Here is a 10227-nt window from a genome sequence, read left to right on the forward strand (position 1 = left end):
TAAGCCACTGACACTTTTTGTTTTAATTTTGTAAGAGTGCTTGCCAGAGCAGTCCCCGTGTGGCTGCATCCTATGCATGTTGATATTTGTGCTAATGGCAGGGTGGAGAATCCATGGGGACAAAAGACATAGGGGTGAGTGGCAGGCCTACTTTGTACTACCAATAGGTGACTTGAACAACAGAATCTGTCTCGCAGTTCTGGAGTTTAGAAGTCTGAGATCAAGGACTCGGCAGGGCCATGTTCCCTCTGACAGCACTAGGAGATAATCTGCCCTAGACCTCTTGTCTACCTTCCAGCATCTCATTGGGTTGTGGCAGCATAGCTCCAATCTTCAAATGTGTGTGTGTGTGTGTGTGTGTGTGTGTGTGTGTGTGTGTAAATTACCCTTTTTATAAGGACACCATGTATCAGTATGACCTCTTCAATTAATTGTATCTGCAATGACTCTACTTCCAAATACAGTTAGATTCTGAGGTTAGGCCAAACAACCCATGAATTCAGGGGGATACATTTCAATCCATAGCAGTCCACCCTGTGATTCCCCAAATTCATATCCTTCTCACATGCAAACTTATAATCACCCAACAGTCCCCAAAGCCTTAACCTATTTCAGCATAAACTCTAAGTCTTAAATCTCATCTACATCGACATCAGAGACTCATAGTATGATTCACCCAGGAGCAAAATTCCTCTTCATCTGTGATCTGGTAAAACAGACATCAAGTTATCTGCTTCCAAAATATAATGCATTTGTGGGATGGACATCCCTATTACAAAAGAGAGAAATCAGAAGGAAAACTAGCAGAATAAATTCCACTACATTTTAAGGCTTGAGAAGAATCCTCTTTAGCTCCATACAGTGTCCTCCAAGTCCATACATATTATCAAGGGCAGTCTGCTTCTCTCAAAGTCGACTGATTTATATGTTAACCACATCTACAAAACACACAGCCTAGCCAAGTTGACACATTAAATTAACCATCACAGATACTTTTTGTATAAGTATTATAATGTGCCAGGATGGGAAAAAGTCAGAAAGAGGCACTTGTAAGAGAAGGTGGAGAAGTCTTCCTTCCTGGCTGTTTGTACTTGAGCTATGATGTATCAATGGAGCAAGACACACAGAGGTGATCAACTGATGATTGAGTAAAGAGTAGTCTTAATCTGTCACAGTGGTTTTGGGTCAGAGGAATGGACAGAAAGACTGGGTGGTCAGCAATCTAGAAGCAAGGAAATTTGCTCTGGCATATAGGGTAGGAAACAGGGGTGACTAGAAAGTTGTCTCTGACTGACACAAAGAGGAACCCTAAAAGAGAACTGGATGATCTGAGGTTTGGTAGGTACACTAGTGGTACAAGGCAAATGTTTTTATGCCCCTCCCTCAGGGTCATGGCAGGATCTCTGGGAGGTAATTAGGTTTAGATGTGGTCATGATGGTGGAGCCCCATGATGGATTAGTGCTCTTGTGAGAAGAATAGACAAGATCTCTCTCTCTCTCTCTCTCTCTCTCTCTCTCTCTCTCTCCCTCTCTCTCTCTCTCTCTCTTCCTCTCCCTCCACCCCCCCCCCCCTCTGCCATGTGAGTGAGAAGGCAGCCTAGAACTGAATCTCACCAAGACTTGAATCTGTTGGCATCTTGATCTTGGACTTCCAGCCTCCAGAATTGTGAGAAATAAGTCTGTTGTTTACACCACCCAGACTGTGATATTTTGTTATATAAACCTGAGCTAAGACACAGAGGAAGCTCTCCTGGCCTCCTGAACATGCCTCGTAGAGCAATATACTACTGCACTGTACTCTCTGCCTCTCTGTGTTCCCAGGAGACTTCAAGGTCCATAGGCTAGTCTTTTTGTCAGATGTCTCCTCAGCAACCAGCATAAGACCTGGTGTCAGCAGGTGCTCAAGCAACAGTTGTTGAATAAAAGCATACAACATCAGTGGACAGTGGACTGCACCCAACTTCCTAAACCCCAGTGGTTACAACAAAATTGTATAGTGAGTAAGGGTGTGGTGTGCAGCAAACTTACCTTGACACTATGTTTGCCAAGCAAGCATGCTGCTCTTACCTAGATTATGTGGTTGTTTGAGTTGGCTTGGGTAAGTCTGATGGCTGAGAAGAGGGAGATGTTAACTATGTCCACACACCCCCTGCCACCATGCCCTGTGGCAGTTACACAAGCCTGACAATTCTATGAGCCTGTGTTGAGATAAAGTGCCTTTATGGAGGTCAAACTGCAAATGCCTTTCTCTTCTTAGTGTGTAGCCACAGATCTTAATCTCTACACAAAGTTGAGATTCATCTCTAGACATGCTTTATTCCAAAGGTCACGGAGGGACAAGGAAGGAGGGGGAGAGAGAAGGTAAGTAAATGCTCTTGCTCCTAAAGAGAAATGCTTCCCTGTTGGGTGAGGGCAGCAGCAAGCTACCCACTTCCATCCTCCTTGGAGCCTTCTGCTTGTCCATCTGTCTTGGGCCCATCTTGTTCCTGCACAGGAGAGAGGGAGTCAACGTGGGCAGCTGGGTTTACGGTGCTATTTCCATATCAGCCTATTCGGCACCCACACACTACACAAAACATATGACCTGGTGTTTTATTCCCTTGTAATGCTAACTTGCAATCTATTATGCTGCTCTGGGGCCTCCTGCCTTTGAATGAGATCTGGGACAGAACCAGACGGCAATCTGCGCTTCTAGCTTCCCATTGACAAGGAGGCAGCTAGCTTCAAACTGCGATTACTGATTTCCATTTCAAAACTGCGATCAATTTACTTGATTTAAACGACTTGACTTTCCTCTGTGAAATGACTGTGGCATGTGAGCTCAGCCGGTCGTGCTTTGAAAGGCATAAACACGCTCCCTGCAGGGACCAGTGGAGCTCTGCCACCCATTGTTTATCTAAAAACAGCGTTTTATTATTGTCGCTCAATTAGTCCAGACAGCGGACACAAATGACTTTCAATAGCAACATCCTAACACTGCATGTCACGCATAAAACGCCAAAGACTGCTCTAATAGCTAGCTAATAAAATCCAAATGTGCTTGCATTGACTTCGAGATTACTCAAATCGTCACCCTTTCTTCTGAAATCTCTTCTTAACCTAATTACATACAATATTTTCATTTTAGTAAAAGAACATTAACCTCAGTAATCAACAGTTCTGCTCTCTATTTATGAGCAAGCAACCAAGGTTCTTCAGAATGTAAACTTTGGAGTGAAATTTATTTTCTATAAACAAACTAGCATATTTTCCCCCTCAAGGTCAAAATATTATTGCCTGTAGGATATTTTTCTTGCACACATTTCCCCCCTAAAAATTGCACAATCTGTCATTTCACAGACACCCACCAAAAGCCACTCCTAATCACTTGCAGAAGATAAGTTTATACTAACTGCTGTGGAAATGCTATTATACGCAAATGTTTCATCTGTTTTGCAAACATATGCTTTCACACACACATACTCACTGCAGAGGCAGTTGCCTGAAATGGGAAGCATCCTTTGAAGAAGACAGAAATGAAATGCATTGAGCCATTCAACATTTCCCATTTTTCAAATCCATCTTGGGAGCATGGGCAGCTGATATTTAGGAAATCACATGCTCTGTTGACTGCTCTGGAACCGAACTCTTTGAATGGGAATATGCTTGTTCTCTGACTCATCCCTCTAATTTACAATCGGAGAAGCTGAGGGTCAGGGAAGTAGAGATAAGGAAGGTGAGTAACCTGGAGCTCAGGTGTTCCAGTCACACTCCTGGATTGGTGTGCTATTGAAACACAAAATCAGAGAATGGGTGGTAAAGATCCCTCCTCTTAGTGGGGACCCTGAGCACCCGGATGCTCTGAGCGCTGTCGAAGGTAAGGTGTAGTTGTTTAGCTGTATCACAGCTGCTCCCCTCTCCCCCTGCCCTTGATCCCTTTCCCTTTATCATTACCGCCCCACCCCACCCCCACCCCCACCCCCCAAAAAGCATACACAGGCATACTTTGGCAATGTAAAATTTATAAAGTTTTCATTTGAGTTTAATTTGTATTTGGAATACATCCAGACCAAACATAATGAAATCTTAAAGCCTGCACTCTCCTCCCTCATGGCCCTTGCCAAGCTCCCTTTGGTTGCAGCCATGGATGGGGAACCAACATTACCTCACGTCTCAAAACTCCATCTCTGGGCAGCCCAGGCCTGGTCTCACCTCCTCCCTGCTCTCTCCTTGAGGTGAGAAAAAGGGGGGTAATGTTGGCACGGTGCGAGGAATTCCTCTTTTATTCACAAAGAAATTACTTTCTTGGGGCTGAAGGCCCAAAGTGGGGGAACCACTCAAACAGAGGTGGGAGGCTGAGAAGGGACTTGGAATTGGGAGGTCAGAGCGTGTCTTCCTGAGCATGCTTCTTGCTTATTTCGCTGGACTGAGCTTCGACCATTTCATCAGAGCAGGAAGCGTTAGGTCATCACCAAAGCAGCCCCGGAGTATCAAGCAACCTAAACTTTGGTGCCCAGCAAAAAGCCCGAGCCATTTAAATAGCTCTGAGCCCTTTAACTTTGTGCACATATCTTAGCTCCTCTCTGTCTCTGTTTCTTTATCCCACACGTTCTTATAATTATTCCTATCCTTGTCTCCTGGGGGTGTGGACCATGCATGCACACAATGTCCTCTCATTGCAAATCCTTATTTGAGCCACTCTCTTCCTTTCATGGAATGATAAGTGTCAAGAACAGGGAAGAGGTGTCTGACGTCTGATCAGTGAGTTAGAAAATGCCCACCTTGGCAGGAACACAGTGGTATATTATTAGCTAGAAGCTGACCCTTAGGGATCATCTGCCATGGGTGCGCCTTTAAAAGAAATACACTTTTTTATGTCAAATTCTTTCAGATCGATGTCAGTTGGTCAGTTCCTCTTCCATCTCTGCTTGCCCTCAAAGGGGGACATGCCGTCCTTATCTAGAAGCAGCCAGACAGCGAGGGGCAGGCTGAATGATGGGCCTCCTGTGCTTCTGCTGGCGAAGGTTTCAACGGAATGGTGCTCTGGTGGGTGAAACTTTTCCCAGGAAGCCACACAAATGACCCTCACAGTGCGTGGGTCTGTGGGAACTAGTCACCCTGCATTTTTAAGCTCTCACCCCTCTCTTAGGTTCTGGCCTCTCTGCCTTCTGAAACCACAAAGCAGTTAGAGATTCTAATCCCCAACTCAAAGTCACTTTCGCACCCACAATCAGATGTCACCTGGGGTCACAATTGCCCTCTGTGGTGGAAAGTTCCAAGCAGTTGCAGTTGCTTTTGTGATCTGCCAGTTGACTTGCAGAGAGCCTTGAACCCCAACGGGAAGGTGGTTTTCTGAGGCAGGTTTAAATATATTTATGTTTGTTTATGTGTGAGCGATTATTTTTAGTCTGAGGAAGAGGTTTGAGGAAGATCGAGAGGCTCCGTGGTGGCCTGGCAGAACCAGCAGGATTCGCACCTGCACAAAATCAACAGCTTGGGTGTTTCTGCTTCTGGGCTGTTGTCTCTCTTCTCTCATTCCCTTATAATCTCCAAATGCTGCACAAAACGGATCCCAGACCTGTCTTTTCGTCTGATGCCTCTGCTCCTGTCCAGGCTGACCAGCCACCACCACGAGGCATGCCACCACTGAGAGGCTAAAGCTGAGCTGCAGGCTTCAAGAACCTCTTTCTTGCTGTAAAGTGACAAGGTCTGTCACTTCAGAAGTCTCAGCTGCAGTGCTAATGACTCTGAGCTCAAGTTGCACCTTCGGGTCATGTGAACATCTCTAGTCCAGATGTTTCCTACTCCCCTGTAGAAACTCCAGACTGAGGTATGGCCAGAAAGTTTAGAAAGATACACTAGTTCTTTGATACCTGGCTTTGTGCATTCTTTCTGTGTAGAAAGGAGAAAACAGACATATATATTGCTGTCCTCCACCTTGTGTGACCACCACCCCTCAATACACACCTCCGTACAGTCAAACAGGTGTGTGTGTGTGTGTGTGTGTGTGTGTGTGTGTGTGTGTGGTGCATAATACGTTGAGGTAAGCTGAAGGGCATGAACCCAGAGGACCACTGGCTGTCAGTGACTCTGGGATCAATGACAGGGTCTGGACACTCATGGTGGCCACTTGGTCCCTACGGCCCCATGCACTGCTTCAGCAGACTTTCTCTTACAGATAATTGTACCTACGCTCTGTACACTTGATCCCAAGGAATGACCTCCCAGTCTAGGCTATTGGGTTGAGACAAGAGTTAGCCAATGCAGTTGGTATTCTGTCCACATCCTTTGGGAACCTATATCATTTTCCCATAAACCAGCTCCAGCTCTGTCTCTTGGTCAGAGTTTCCCTGAGGGACCTGGAGTGACTTTGCCTGCTTATAAAAAGCAACCATGGGGATTTGCATTCTTCCAGGGATGACAGCCCTCAACCAGTTAATGACAGGCGGGAGGGGGGCTTAATACTCCAGCTTCCCTGGCCCCTCATCAGGGCCACAGTGAGGGTCACAGGAAGCTCTGAAGAGAGTGTTTAAGTCACACTTCACCACTTCCTTCCCTGGGCCTATGCATGATGCTTCACCTTATCTGGAATTCTTCCTTTCAGCAGCCAACTACCCAAACCATGTAGTGGGTTTTCCTGGGAACATTCTTTAAATGGATCCCTCAAGGCTGCTTTTGGGAATCCAATCTAGGACATAAGACAAGGCACAAGAGGCAATATTTGTTCTAAGACCCAGAATCCATCCAGCTTCTCTTCAGCACAGATGGCTTCTCATCTCTTTAAAGTTCAGGCTTCCTAGGTCATCTGATAAAGATTCTCAGTGTGAAAGAACCTACCAACCTATTGCACAAGCATAATAGACAACTGCTTTCCCTCTCCACAGAGCCTTCTGCCAGAGCTCAACTCAAAGTTAGCTCCAGGGCCCTGGGGGAGATTCTGCCTCCGTAGCTTTAATTCAGACTAACCAGTCTTGGCCAAAGCTTCTATCACCTCATGCTCCCCCTCCCTCTAGTAAAAAATAAAAAAATAAAATCAAAGCCAATGGGGACCTTATATGGCATTTACCAACATTGGAAAACTTTTCAAATATGGTTTTTGTTCCTTTCTTACTGTGTCCCCGGAATCTGTTATTTCCTAGTAGGAGGACTGCAGATTCCCTGACACTTGGGGAGAACAGCAGAAAATCAATCTTGTAGCTCAAAAAAGCTGTGCAGAAACCCATCAGACTCCCCTGCTGGGAGCTGTCAGCTCTCTCCTGCCTCCCAGTCCTTCGAGCCTTGGAACTAACTCCTTTGCCCTGGAATTAACTCCTTTACTCTGCAGAGCAAACAGCAGTGGACAGAGTGCAATGAGGGCAGCAAATGGTGCAGATTGGGGAACTATAGTTCTCCCTTTACATAAACTTCAAGAGCATCTAGTGCAGAAGAAATACCAACATTTATTTCAACATCACATGCACCTCAGGAAACTGCCCACAGATCACGAAGCAGTTTGGGTTTATTGTAATCGCTGTTGCTCTTGGCCCATCGCTGGAAAAATTCTGCAGATATAAGCTTGGCTTGAAAGCCTATAGGCAAATACTCAGAAGTCCTTTGAGCTCTTCCACCTCGGTACACACCACTTACATTAGGGCTTGTGGGGGTGGGGTTGGGGATAGCGGTTGGAGTAAGACAGGAAGAGGGGTGTGGAGAAAGCTCTCCAAGTCCCAGTTATTATATTGAATGTCATCTGTCAAAACCCAGTAACCTCCTAAAGGTGGTCTGGAACCTGGATGGTCACAAAAAATTCTAGGGAGGTTTCCCAGGTTTGTCAGGGAAAGAAGTAATGTGGGAAAGAGACAGATGCAGTGAAGGAATGGAAAGAAGAAGGCTGTGAGCAACAACACAATTTGCCTTGTGCTTGTAGTAAGTTATTAAAGTTGTTCCAGGGATGCCCTTAGAGCCTGGCCTTTCCCTTGACCCACAGACCTGCAGGAGCCCAGAGAGGCACCTATGCCCTCAGGGGAGTGTTTGGGTTGGAGGAGGGATTGTCTTGAATTCCAACCTCAGCAGAACTCCCCAGGACTCTGCCAATCCAAGTATGGCAAATGGTGGGCTGTGCTTTTACTTCTTTTCCTCTTTCCATTCTTGCCAGAGTGAATGGATTCTGTGCTTGCAGTGGTGCTTTAATTAATTTTTGAAGGAGAAGAAAAAGAGAATGGGGGTTAACATGAAAGCCTGTTACACAAAAGCAAAGCAATTTCTGGAAGGTCAGGAGCTGTGCCTGGCAAATGTGTCCAGGAGTTAGGAACAATGTGCTTGCTGTTTCCAGAGCAAACCAGCAAAGCAAATCCAGGCTGGAGAGGCTCTCTTGACATAACTCAGGGTTGGGCTGGTTTGGATTCACACAAGCCTCTCAGAGAGCTGAGTGAGGAGGCAGGACTATCGGCAGTGATCAATCGGTAATCCAAAGCTGATCCCTCAGTCTTTACAACCCAGCGCTTCCATGTGATTTGGGGAGAGTGGGGCCAGTGGGGAAGTAGCTGAGTGACCCTTTGTTTCCCTATCACATAGCACAGTGTTTGGCATGTAGTAGGTGGTCATTGTGTGCTTGTTAATAAAAGGGGAGATAACCAAATCTCTCTATAACTTTTCACTGAGGAGAAGAAAACAAGATATAGGAACAATTAAATGGAGGAAAACAGGTAGGGCTCTCCTTTACTTCTCTCTTTTTAACTATAAAAACTGATTATATGCCATAAAGATTTGTGACATACATGTAACCCATGTTTATTGCCTCCACTTTTGGGGGCAAGAAACCAGTTTGGTATTGTGGATAAGAACATGGTCTCAGTGGCCAGGCTGCCTGGGTCAGCGTCCCCATTCTGCCATGTTCAAGCTGTCTGACCTCGGGCAAGTTAGCTAACCTTTCTGTGTTGTGGCTCCCCATTTATAAACTGCTAATATTAACAAGACCTTCCTCAGGGTCTTTTTTTGACAAGTAAAGGAATTAACATGCATATAGTACATATAACAATGTCTGGTGCATAGTAGATACTACTTAAGCATTATTGTTATTAGTAGTAGTAATTGTTATTATTACTCTGAGTCAGTTATCATGCTTGGAACTTTATGTAGATTGTCTTATGTTTTATATATAGGGCCTGTGTATAGTAAACAGTATTTTGTTTATTTTATTAGTATAACTGAGGAAACTGAATCTGAGAAATTAAATAATTTGTCCATGGTCAAGCATCTAGCGATTCTGGACCTTGTATTTGAGTTTAAATCTGTCTGACTCCAAAACCTGTGGTTTTTCTATTAAGCTACACTAGAGGGACAAGTCCGAAGCTGCCCCTGTTTGCCATCCTGTTGGCATTCTCTGAGCCCCTAAAATTTATGAAAACAAGGCATGGGGTTAGCTTCCCTTGGACACTGACCGAAGAGCAATTGTACCTCCGTCAAAAACATGCTCAACACCAATATGGCTTCAGCTCATGTGGAATACCTATAGGAATTGAATTTAGGAGATCTCACTTAGGTTTTATTGCTCCTAAGACTTTAACCACATGACAGAAATGGAATAATTCTTCTACCATACTTGGAGAGATAAAAAACAAAACAAAAAAACTCCCTTTATTTATCTTATAAAGAGTAAAGTTCCAGGACTCACTTAGGAATAGAATTCTCAGCTATTGTACATTAAAATACAACATAGCCCTAAATATATTCAATCAGTCCATCCCATCTTTAGGGAAAACTAAGTCTAAGCTGCCTGGTGTAGAGAGCCATTTGTCCTGTGAGTAAAACCACTTCCTGCAAGACTTAACCGTGGATAGAAGCAGGAAAGAGGGAGACCAGTTGCTAGAAGAACAGAATTGAGTGACAGTTCTGACTTCATGACCTTGTTCTCTTGACCAGATAGTGCTGAGATGAATTCCTCTGGATGTTTTCAGAAATGATTTCTTCAGTGTAGTAGCCACTATACCAGATGACCTTTAAAGTTTAATATATTAGAGGCATCTGGGTCTTTGCTATGTGGGCATTTCCAAGTCACATTTATTTATTTATTTAGTTAGTTAGTTAGTTAGATTTTATTTATTGATTTGAGAAAGAGAGGAAGAGAGAGAGAGAGAGAGGCCAAGAGAGAGAGAGAGACCAAGAGAGAGAGAGAGACCAAGAGAAAGAGAGAGAGAGAGACCAAGAGAGAGACCAAAAGAGAGACTTACTATTTTACTTATTGATGCATTCATTGGTTGACTCCTGTAT

Source organism: Pipistrellus kuhlii, unplaced genomic scaffold (assembly GCF_014108245.1).
Source record: "Pipistrellus kuhlii isolate mPipKuh1 unplaced genomic scaffold, mPipKuh1.p scaffold_m20_p_2, whole genome shotgun sequence".
In the NCBI taxonomy this organism is placed as follows: Eukaryota; Metazoa; Chordata; class Mammalia; order Chiroptera; family Vespertilionidae; genus Pipistrellus; species Pipistrellus kuhlii.